The sequence below is a fragment of the Euprymna scolopes genome, chromosome 12, assembly GCF_053919585.1.
Source record: "Euprymna scolopes isolate OS-2025 chromosome 12, ASM5391958v1, whole genome shotgun sequence".
NCBI lineage: Eukaryota > Metazoa > Mollusca > Cephalopoda > Sepiida > Sepiolidae > Euprymna > Euprymna scolopes.
This window is the reverse complement of record NC_136493.1, coordinates 24,195,342-24,204,574: the sequence shown is the minus strand read 5'-3', so window position 1 is coordinate 24,204,574 and position 9,233 is coordinate 24,195,342. Positions and strand designations below refer to the sequence as shown.

Here is a 9,233-nt window from a genome sequence, read left to right as displayed (position 1 = left end):
TCAAGTTATTAAGTTAGATTCATGTCCACGGAAGCTATATCTAAAATTTAAAGTGTGTAGACCCAAAATTGTCGGAGAAGTTTGGTAGAGTTCTCAAAGCTCAAATCGTTGAACTTTGACCCCTTAATCGCCAAATTTCTGGCTAAAAACCGATCACATAGATTTTTCCAAATCTCAGTACCCTGTATATCAAATTTCGAGTCTGTAGACTAAAAATTGACAGAGTTATTTCGTAGGGAAATGTACACACACACACACACACACACACACTTTAACTTTTATAGATATATAGATTTAAAATTTGAGTCTGACAGAATGACAAAATTATATTGCAAACCGATATATTAAACAAACGAACTTCAAAGAGACAAATGAACACATAAGTAAAAACAATTTGTATTAGAAAACATTTATTATTCCACGTCTTTTTTTTACAGACCTGACGACTGAGGTTCGCTCTTAATAAAAATTGTTTTTTATAGTCTTAATTTTGACTTCCTTTTTCATAAAAAACTAAAAAAAAAATCAAGAAAGAAAAGAAATTTAATTTTATTTTTTCATTAATTTCTTTCTGTGCAAAGCAATTCTTTCAAACTTACTCTGTTTCCAAAATGTTTTTATTTTATTCCCCTCCCCCTTCATTCATTTTCCTCCGCATCCTGGCAAGATTACTGTACAGTGTACACATAGATTCGAAAAAATAGTCAAAAACAAATATATAAATAAATGTTATCAAAGGCAAGATAAGTTACTTTTCTACCTAACTGGATATCTTTTTTGTGTTTTTATTCAATGTAATATATTTATTCAGCTCGAAAAACATACAGTGTTTACCGATGTGTTGGAAAATTCAAGATGGCGTCTCACACCCTCTTTAACACCGTAAGTTTGGGAAAAGGTGTTATAAATAAAAAACTATACAAAATACTATTAAAAACCCGCCGAATATATGTCAACCTATGTCACGGTAACATATATTGAGCGAGTTTTTAACAGTATTTTAACAGGGCACATCGTAAAAACTGACCCATTAATTTTCCTGAAGTAAAAACTATATAGTTTTTAAACTTTTAAAACTGTACATTATAAAAAGAAAACTGTTCGAGTGATTTTTTTTTTTTTTTTTACATGGGTGTCACCACTTATCAAGGCCCAGAGGCCACTCAAGGATAAGGGTTAATAGGTATACATTAGTCATTGTGATTTTAGCATAGTAAACAGTGGGAATTTTGTAACTTGGATTACTTGAAAAAGAAAACTGTTCGAATGATTGAAAATGAAAACAAAATAACAATGTAAATATATTGATAAGAAAAAAACAAAAACAAACGAAGTTTCCGTTTCAGGAACCCGAGTTTAATTTTATGTCGTAATCATTCAACTCGTTAGCGGTTTTATTCAGCGATTAGGGATAACCATACGACATATCTAATTACCAAAGCGATTTTTTTTAAATTTTTTTTTTTTATTAAAACTAAACTTGTTTAGTTTTAATGAACCAATTTTTTTAAAGCCAACACTTTAGTTATTTTGAGAGCGTGCAACTGCACCCGAAAGGTTGATTAGGAAACTCCAAATCCTTTTATGACTCGGAAAAAAAAGGGCTTTTTATCGGCTTAAATGATAAACTAATGTTAAATATTAGTATTTGCCATCGATTCTGAAATAAAATGAAATCCTGACATTGTGATCATTTTTGCAGGTGTTATGTGCCAAATATTGAAATAAGAATGTTTAAATTCAATTATTGTAATTTAAGTCTTTAATTTTAAAGTCGATTTTATTTATAAAATATCTTTTTAGAAATCAATCTCAAAAACAATCTGAACAATAAATCTCTTTTGTTATGGCTAAGTTTTTGTCAAGGGTAGAAATTATAATAGACAAGTATTCATCCATGATGACATTTTACCGATTTCCTGGTTTACAGGTATTCTTGCTAAATTTCTTCGAAAGAATTGACATAAACAATACTTCAACTAAATACGTATATTTCATGCAATAATGACTTATTTCTTCTGACTTTTCCTAAACTAAACATAAAACATCGGCTAGGGTTAGTTTAACATTCTGTAAAAGTACCTTCCGTTTTTTTTTTGTTTGTTTTGTTTTTTTGTACTTCTGCAGAGAAGGTAAAAAACCGATAAAAACTGGATATATTTTTCGTGTTTTTATTCAATTTAACATGTTTATTCAGCTCGAAAAGAATACAGTGTTTACCGATGTGTTGGAAAATTCAAGATGGCGTCTCACACATTCTTTAACACCGTAAGTTTGGGAAAAGGTGTTATAAATAAAAAACTATACAAAATACTATTAAAAACCCGCCGAATATATGTCAACCTATGTCACGGTAACATATATTGAGCGAGTTTTTAACAGTATTTTAACCGGTTTTTTATTTATTACACCTTTTTCCAAACTTACCGTGTTAAAGAGAGAATCGGCCGCCATCTTGAATTTTCCAATACATCGGTAAACACTGTATGCTTTTCGAGCTGAATAAACATGTTAAATTGAATAAAAACACGAAAGATTTGCCTTTGATAACATTTATTTGTTATATATTTGTTTTTTGGCAACTTATTCGAATCTAATTTAAGACCACGAGTGAAATGAGAAAAAGAAGTCAGCGGGTTTGGTTGCCATAACAACGTGACGGTAGTGTGCGCGTATTTCGTGTAGTTTAGTTTCGCATAATAGTTTCGTATTTTTTTAATTTGTAAATAACAAGTTATTAAAAAATTAAACCCTTCCAAGATGGACAATAAATCAAGCCATAATATTTTATGGTAAAGGTAAGAGCCTACGAACCATAGTTTTTTAGGAGATGTGATTATTGGATTAACCAATCAGAAATCGTCTGTGGCACACACATCTCTGTTTTTATAGATATATAGATAGATATATATATATATATTATAACTTACTATATATATATATATATATATATATATATATATATATATATATATATATAGTAAGTTATAAAATATATATGGCGATTAATCGCCATATATATGTTTTATAACTTACTAACTAGCTCTACCTATGTATTGAGCACTTTTGAAGTAAATACTTCAAGTTTACGCATAAATTTATACTTTTGTATATTAATTTTATGTGAGTAAATTAAGTAGTTATATATATATATATATATATATATATATAAGAACAAAACAGCCTCAATATTTTATCCCTTACTGCACACTTATTTCCCTCCTAATGTAGCTATTGCTAGATGTTGCATCCCTTAACATGCTACCTGGCATCTTCTCCCCTCTTCTGATGAGAAGCATTAGGGTTCATTGAATAAACGAATAAGTCTCTCTCTCTCTCTCTCTATATATATATATATATTAGTATATAGTGTTATATCATAATTTTCTTTCTTTATTGATTTCTATATAAGCTTCATTACAATTATTGAAAAAAAAATAAATTGGAAAAAGACCAGCATGCAACAGCTGTCTGATACCATACCTATTTTATCATTAAAAAACTCTTAAAAGTATTTATAGGATTTAAATTTCAACATTAGGTAATACGTTTCATTGATTTTATTTGTAAAACTGATTTTTTTATGACATATTCTTCCACTAAATTATCTTTCTAAAAATATAAATATTTCTTTATTGTTATACAAGAAAGTCAGAAAGTGTGTGGAGAGAAAGTGGGGGAAGGGTGTCAATGAGTGAATCAAAAGAGAAACGAAAAACACTCCCAGGCAATGTCAGATTCAAACAGCTAGTACTGAAGACTTTGAAAACTATTTCTTAGTATAAGTAAAGACTGGTAAACTAGAATTGTTATCGATGGAGTATAAATGCAAAACTATTTTATCTTTTGGTAAAAGAATTAAAAAAAAAAGAGTTAGGGTTAAAAAATTTAACACAAGTTAATCTATGTTGACATAATATAGTTTTCATTGCTAACAAAGATAGGATCTACGAAATAGTGACAAAGAATGATGGAGTCGTATTTTTTTTTGGGGGGGGGAGAGAGAGAGAGAGAGAGAGAGAGAGGATAAATATATTTAAAGCTTCCACAATATGATCTTTATTCGACCAAGAAATTCCTAAAATAAATTAAAAAAAAAAAATTTTTAATTAAAAAGGAACAAAAACAAAACAAACTTACTATGGTTCACATTCAATTGTAAAAGTTACACCCATCTGAAGGTTGCAGGTTCAATCCCCAGTGTGGGCGACACCCAAAATGCAATTATAAATTACTTGCTACTTCTTTCCGGTCGTGACTGACAGAACTAGCACATGTTCTCCACCATGGATTAAATAAAGAGTTCCATTTTAAATTCCGTGCAGATTCCCGAGTTCTGCAGAAAGATTCCCAAGTTTAACAGAAAGATTCCCAGGTTTGACAAAAAGTTTTCCGAGTTTGACAGAAAGATTCCCAGGTTTGACAAAAAGATTCCCTGGTTTGACAAAAAGATTCCCTGGTTTGACAAAAAGATTCCCTGGTTTGACAAAAAGATTCCCTGGTTTGACAAAAAGATTCCCGAGTTCAACAAAAAGATTCCCGAGTTCAACAAAAAGATTCCCAGGTTTGACAAAAAGTTTCCCGAGTTCAACAAAAAGATTCCCAGGTTTGACAGAAAGATTCCCTGGTTTGACAGAAAGATTCCCGAGTTCAACAAAAAGATTCCCGAGTTTGACAAAAAGTTTCCCGAGTTTGACAGAAAGATTCCCTGGTTTGACAGAAAGATTCCCTGGTTTGACAAAAAGTTTCCCTGGTTTGACAAAAAGATTCCCTGGTTTGACAAAAAGATTCCCTGGTTTGACAAAAAGATTCCCGAGTTCAACAAAAAGATTCCCAGGTTTGACAAAAAGATTCCCGAGTTCAACAAAAAGATTCCCAGGTTTGACAAAAAGATTCCCTGGTTTGACAAAAAGATTCCCTGGTTTGACAAAAAGATTCCCGAGTTTGACAAAAAGATTCCCAGGTTTGACAGAAAGATTCCCTGGTTTGACAAAAAGATTCCCAGGTTTGACAAAAAGATTCCCTGGTTTGACAAAAAGATTCCCTGGTTTGACAAAAAGATTCCCTGGTTTGACAAAAAGATTCCCTGGTTTGACAAAAAGATTCCCAGGTTTGACAAAAAGATTCCCAGGTTTGACAAAAAGATTCCCTGGTTTGACAAAAAGATTCCCTGGTTTGACAAAAAGTTTCCCGAGTTTGACAAAAAGTTTCCCGAGTTTGACAGAAAGATTCCCAGGTTTGACAGAAAGATTCCCGAGTTCAACAAAAAGATTCCCAGGTTTGACAAAAAGATTCCCTGGTTTGACAAAAAGATTCCCTGGTTTGACAAAAAGATTCCCTGGTTTGACAAAAAGATTCCCAGGTTTGACAAAAAGATTCCCTGGTTTGACAAAAAGATTCCCTGGTTTGACAAAAAGTTTCCCGAGTTCAACAAAAAGATTCCCAGGTTTGACAAAAAGATTCCCTGGTTTGACAAAAAGATTCCCTGGTTTGACAAAAAGATTCCCTGGTTTGACAAAAAGATTCCCTGGTTTGACAAAAAGATTCCCTGGTTTGACAAAAAGATTCCCGAGTTTGACAAAAAGATTCCCTGGTTTGACAAAAAGATTCCCTGGTTTGACAAAAAGTTTCCCGAGTTACACAAAAAGATTCCCAGGTTTGACAGAAAGATTCCCTGGTTTGACAAAAAGATTCCCTGGTTTGACAAAAAGATTCCCTGGTTTGACAAAAAGATTCCCTGGTTTGACAAAAAGATTCCCGAGTTCAACAAAAAGATTCCCAGGTTTGACAGAAAGATTCCCTGGTTTGACAAAAAGATTCCCTGGTTTGACAAAAAGATTCCCTGGTTTGACAAAAAGATTCCCTGGTTTGACAAAAAGATTCCCGAGTTCAACAAAAAGATTCCCAGGTTTGACAGAAAGATTCCCTGGTTTGACAAAAAGATTCCCTGGTTTGACAAAAAGATTCCCTGGTTTGACAAAAAGATTCCCGAGTTCAACAAAAAGATTCCCAGGTTTGACAAAAAGATTCCCGAGTTTGACAAAAAGATCCCAGGTTTGACAAAAAGATTCACGAGTTCGATAAGATACACCTGAAGAAGGTCGGAGGTTGCATCAACCAAAATAGCACTCAAGATAAGAACAGTGGTCTAAATAATCCAAATAATACAAAAACTCGTTTTGTTTTATCTGCTTACGGTATAAAAATTTAACCTTAAGCATTTCTAAATCTGATCTCTCTAAACTTTTTTGAATTTATTCGAGGCATATCTGAACTATTTAACATTAAAACGTATACATACATATATATATATATATATATATATATATATATATATATATATATATATATATATACTAGCGGAGGTAGTGGTGGTGGTGGTGGGGGCCCGGCTTTGCCCCGGCGTAAAATACGCTTCAATATAGTATTTTAATTTGTCCAGATTTCGTATCTATATATTAATTCGATAACGTGTTATTTTCTGTGTCACGCTTACATCAGAGTCGTTTAATTCTTATGGATTTTCATTTCTTGTCATAGTTTTACCAATAATTCTTCATAAGGTTCTTTTCTGCTAGAATTCCTCCCTGCTCACTGTTTTCTTTAATACATTTACATGCAGAAATTTAAATGTAATGTGAACAAACATCTTGCTGCTTAATTCCTCACTCAGGCGGCTCATATAAATATGGGCCCTTAATTTTTAGTAGCTCCTTACGCCCCTATCAATGTGACTTAGTTGAGGTAAATATAAGTAAAAAAAGATAAATAATAATAATAATAATAATAATAATAATAATAATAATAATAATAATAATAATAATAATAATAATAATAATAAAAAGTATTAAAAAATATGGAAAGAAAAAATTTAAAAGATTGAATAAATTAAAATATTCCGGTTTAAATAAATAACCGATTTTATATTTCATGTGTGTTAGTTTTTTTATAATATACAAAACAACGTATGTATGAATAGAAAGTGGCTCAGTATATTATAATATAGATTGAACAAAATAGATCTGACAAAATTTTAACTTTTTATACGGGAATCACTCCAGACAAAGCATGAAGCCACTTGATAGTGTAAAATAGATATATTTCATGTATGTATTTTTAATGTTTTTGAAGTAACCACGGGTTTGGGTGGTTTCCAATACATGTGGTCGCCATTTTCTGTGTTATCTTATTGTCTCTGGATACGAAATCAGAATAAAAACGGTAATCAAGAAACGGCTGGATTTACATACATACATACATATATATATATATATATATATATGATTTTTATGGATACATAATTTTATAACATTTTTGAATAACACCGACCGTAGTGCCATAATTGCTGAGGGTTACGTTTTTGGGGGATTTTTTTTTTTTTTTTTTTTTTTTTTTGCTGAGGGTTTAGTTTTTTTTTTATATAGTTTAAACTTTTATTTAATTTATGCTTCGGAGAAATATACTTTAGAAATGTATTTTGGTCTTCTTTTTGAAAGTTTCTTTTTAATGGTTTATGTTTAAACTGTAGAGAAAAAAACTAAACCCTCAGCAATTAATTATGGCACTACGTCTGGTGTTATTCAAAAGTGATCATACAATAATACTGAATCTTACAGACATCACACACACACACACACACACACACACACACACACACACATATATATGATGTCTGTAAGATTCAGTATTATTATTTCCAAGACATGTGGTCGAGTCGACATTTTGTGTGTTGTCTATATCGAAGTCAGAAAAAAAAAGGTAATAATCAAGAAACGGATGGATTTACATATATACATGCATACGATGTCTGTAAGATTCAGTATTATTAAGGAAAAGATAACTCTTTCTTCTTCTATAGAAATAATTATCTTTGTCAGCTAAATTTATTTTACATAAATGAAAATAACGTGTCTCTTCTTTCTTTATTCGAAATTGTATCATTTTAATTCTTTTTTAAATATTTTCCGTATTCTTCCGGTAAAAATAATCGTTAGCTGAACATTCTTCAAACCAATAAAATCAATGTCCCTTTTAAAATTTATTTACCTGAAATTTTTGCCGTTTCAATCGACAGGACAACATAATTTGATTTCGGAACAATTCTTTTGAAAATGTGTAAAGTCGGTATTGCCTACCTTAACGACACCAGATTAATTACCAAGCACAAAGCTTTTCTGATCAAACACACGTTTCTATTTTCACACGAGTTGCATAGAAATAGTGGATTCATAATTTTCTTAACTCGATTAATAGATAACATGAGCCTGTAGAAATCCCACGATGTTTACTGTTAATAATAATAATAATAATAATAATAATAATAATAATAATAATAATCCGTTTGAAATACAGTAGAACCTCTGAATAGGGCATTAAAAATTAGTAACAAAACAAACTACAGTATATAATACACATGTATATAATCAAATAACATTTTAAATAACACCGTAAGGCGGGGCAAATGTGTCGTAACCAGGGGTATGAAAAACATCGCCTCTTACAGCCACCGTTTCCCGGGGTTCTAATATATATATATATAATTATGTTCTACTACGGCATAATCGCGTTGACACACCGGTTCTCATCAGATCACCGAAGTTAAGCAACGTTGAGCCTGGTTCGTACCATATGGGTGACCATTTGGAAACTCTAGGTGCTGTATGTGCTCTCCGCTTATCTCGGCATTTGTTTCCAGTCGTCTTGTACATACATTTCACTTGCCACTTGTATTTAACAATGTCGACTCAGGAGAGGTGTGGTTGGAGATTGCGCACCTCCTGCCACAAAAATTTCAAGCACAGGCACCCTTTTCGTGGGTATACATAGTCTGTCAAAGACTGAAGGAGACTGTGTGTGTGTATATATATATATATATATATAGAGAGAGAGAGAGAGAGAGAGATAGATAGACATACATACATACATACAGATCAAAATATTTTATCAGATTGACCTTGTATGAATAAAAAACGTATTCACGTAATTTTGTAGATATTTCTTTTTCCACGATTGTTTTGCATATCTTAAAAAAAAATGATTTCTCGTTTTTTTATTTTTTATTCAAACTGAAAATTATGAAAACCTCATGCACCTGTTCTTTCTTACTGTTGATGTTTTTTTTTTTTTTTTTTTTTTTTAATTTTTTCTGAAATATGCAAAGTGTAGAATGTTTGGAATGTTTGCAAAATAGAAGTTCTAAGCCGACCAACGTATGCGTTTTTGGCATTATTAAA

At 31.3% G+C, this 9,233-nt stretch overlaps 1 pseudogene; it reads left to right on the top strand.

Annotated features, from left to right (window-relative positions):
- Positions 1 to 8,548: 8,548 nt before the first annotated feature.
- On the top strand, positions 8,549 to 8,665 carry LOC145291650 (5S ribosomal RNA; annotated as a pseudogene).
- The last annotated feature ends 568 nt before the right edge of the window (positions 8,666 to 9,233 follow it).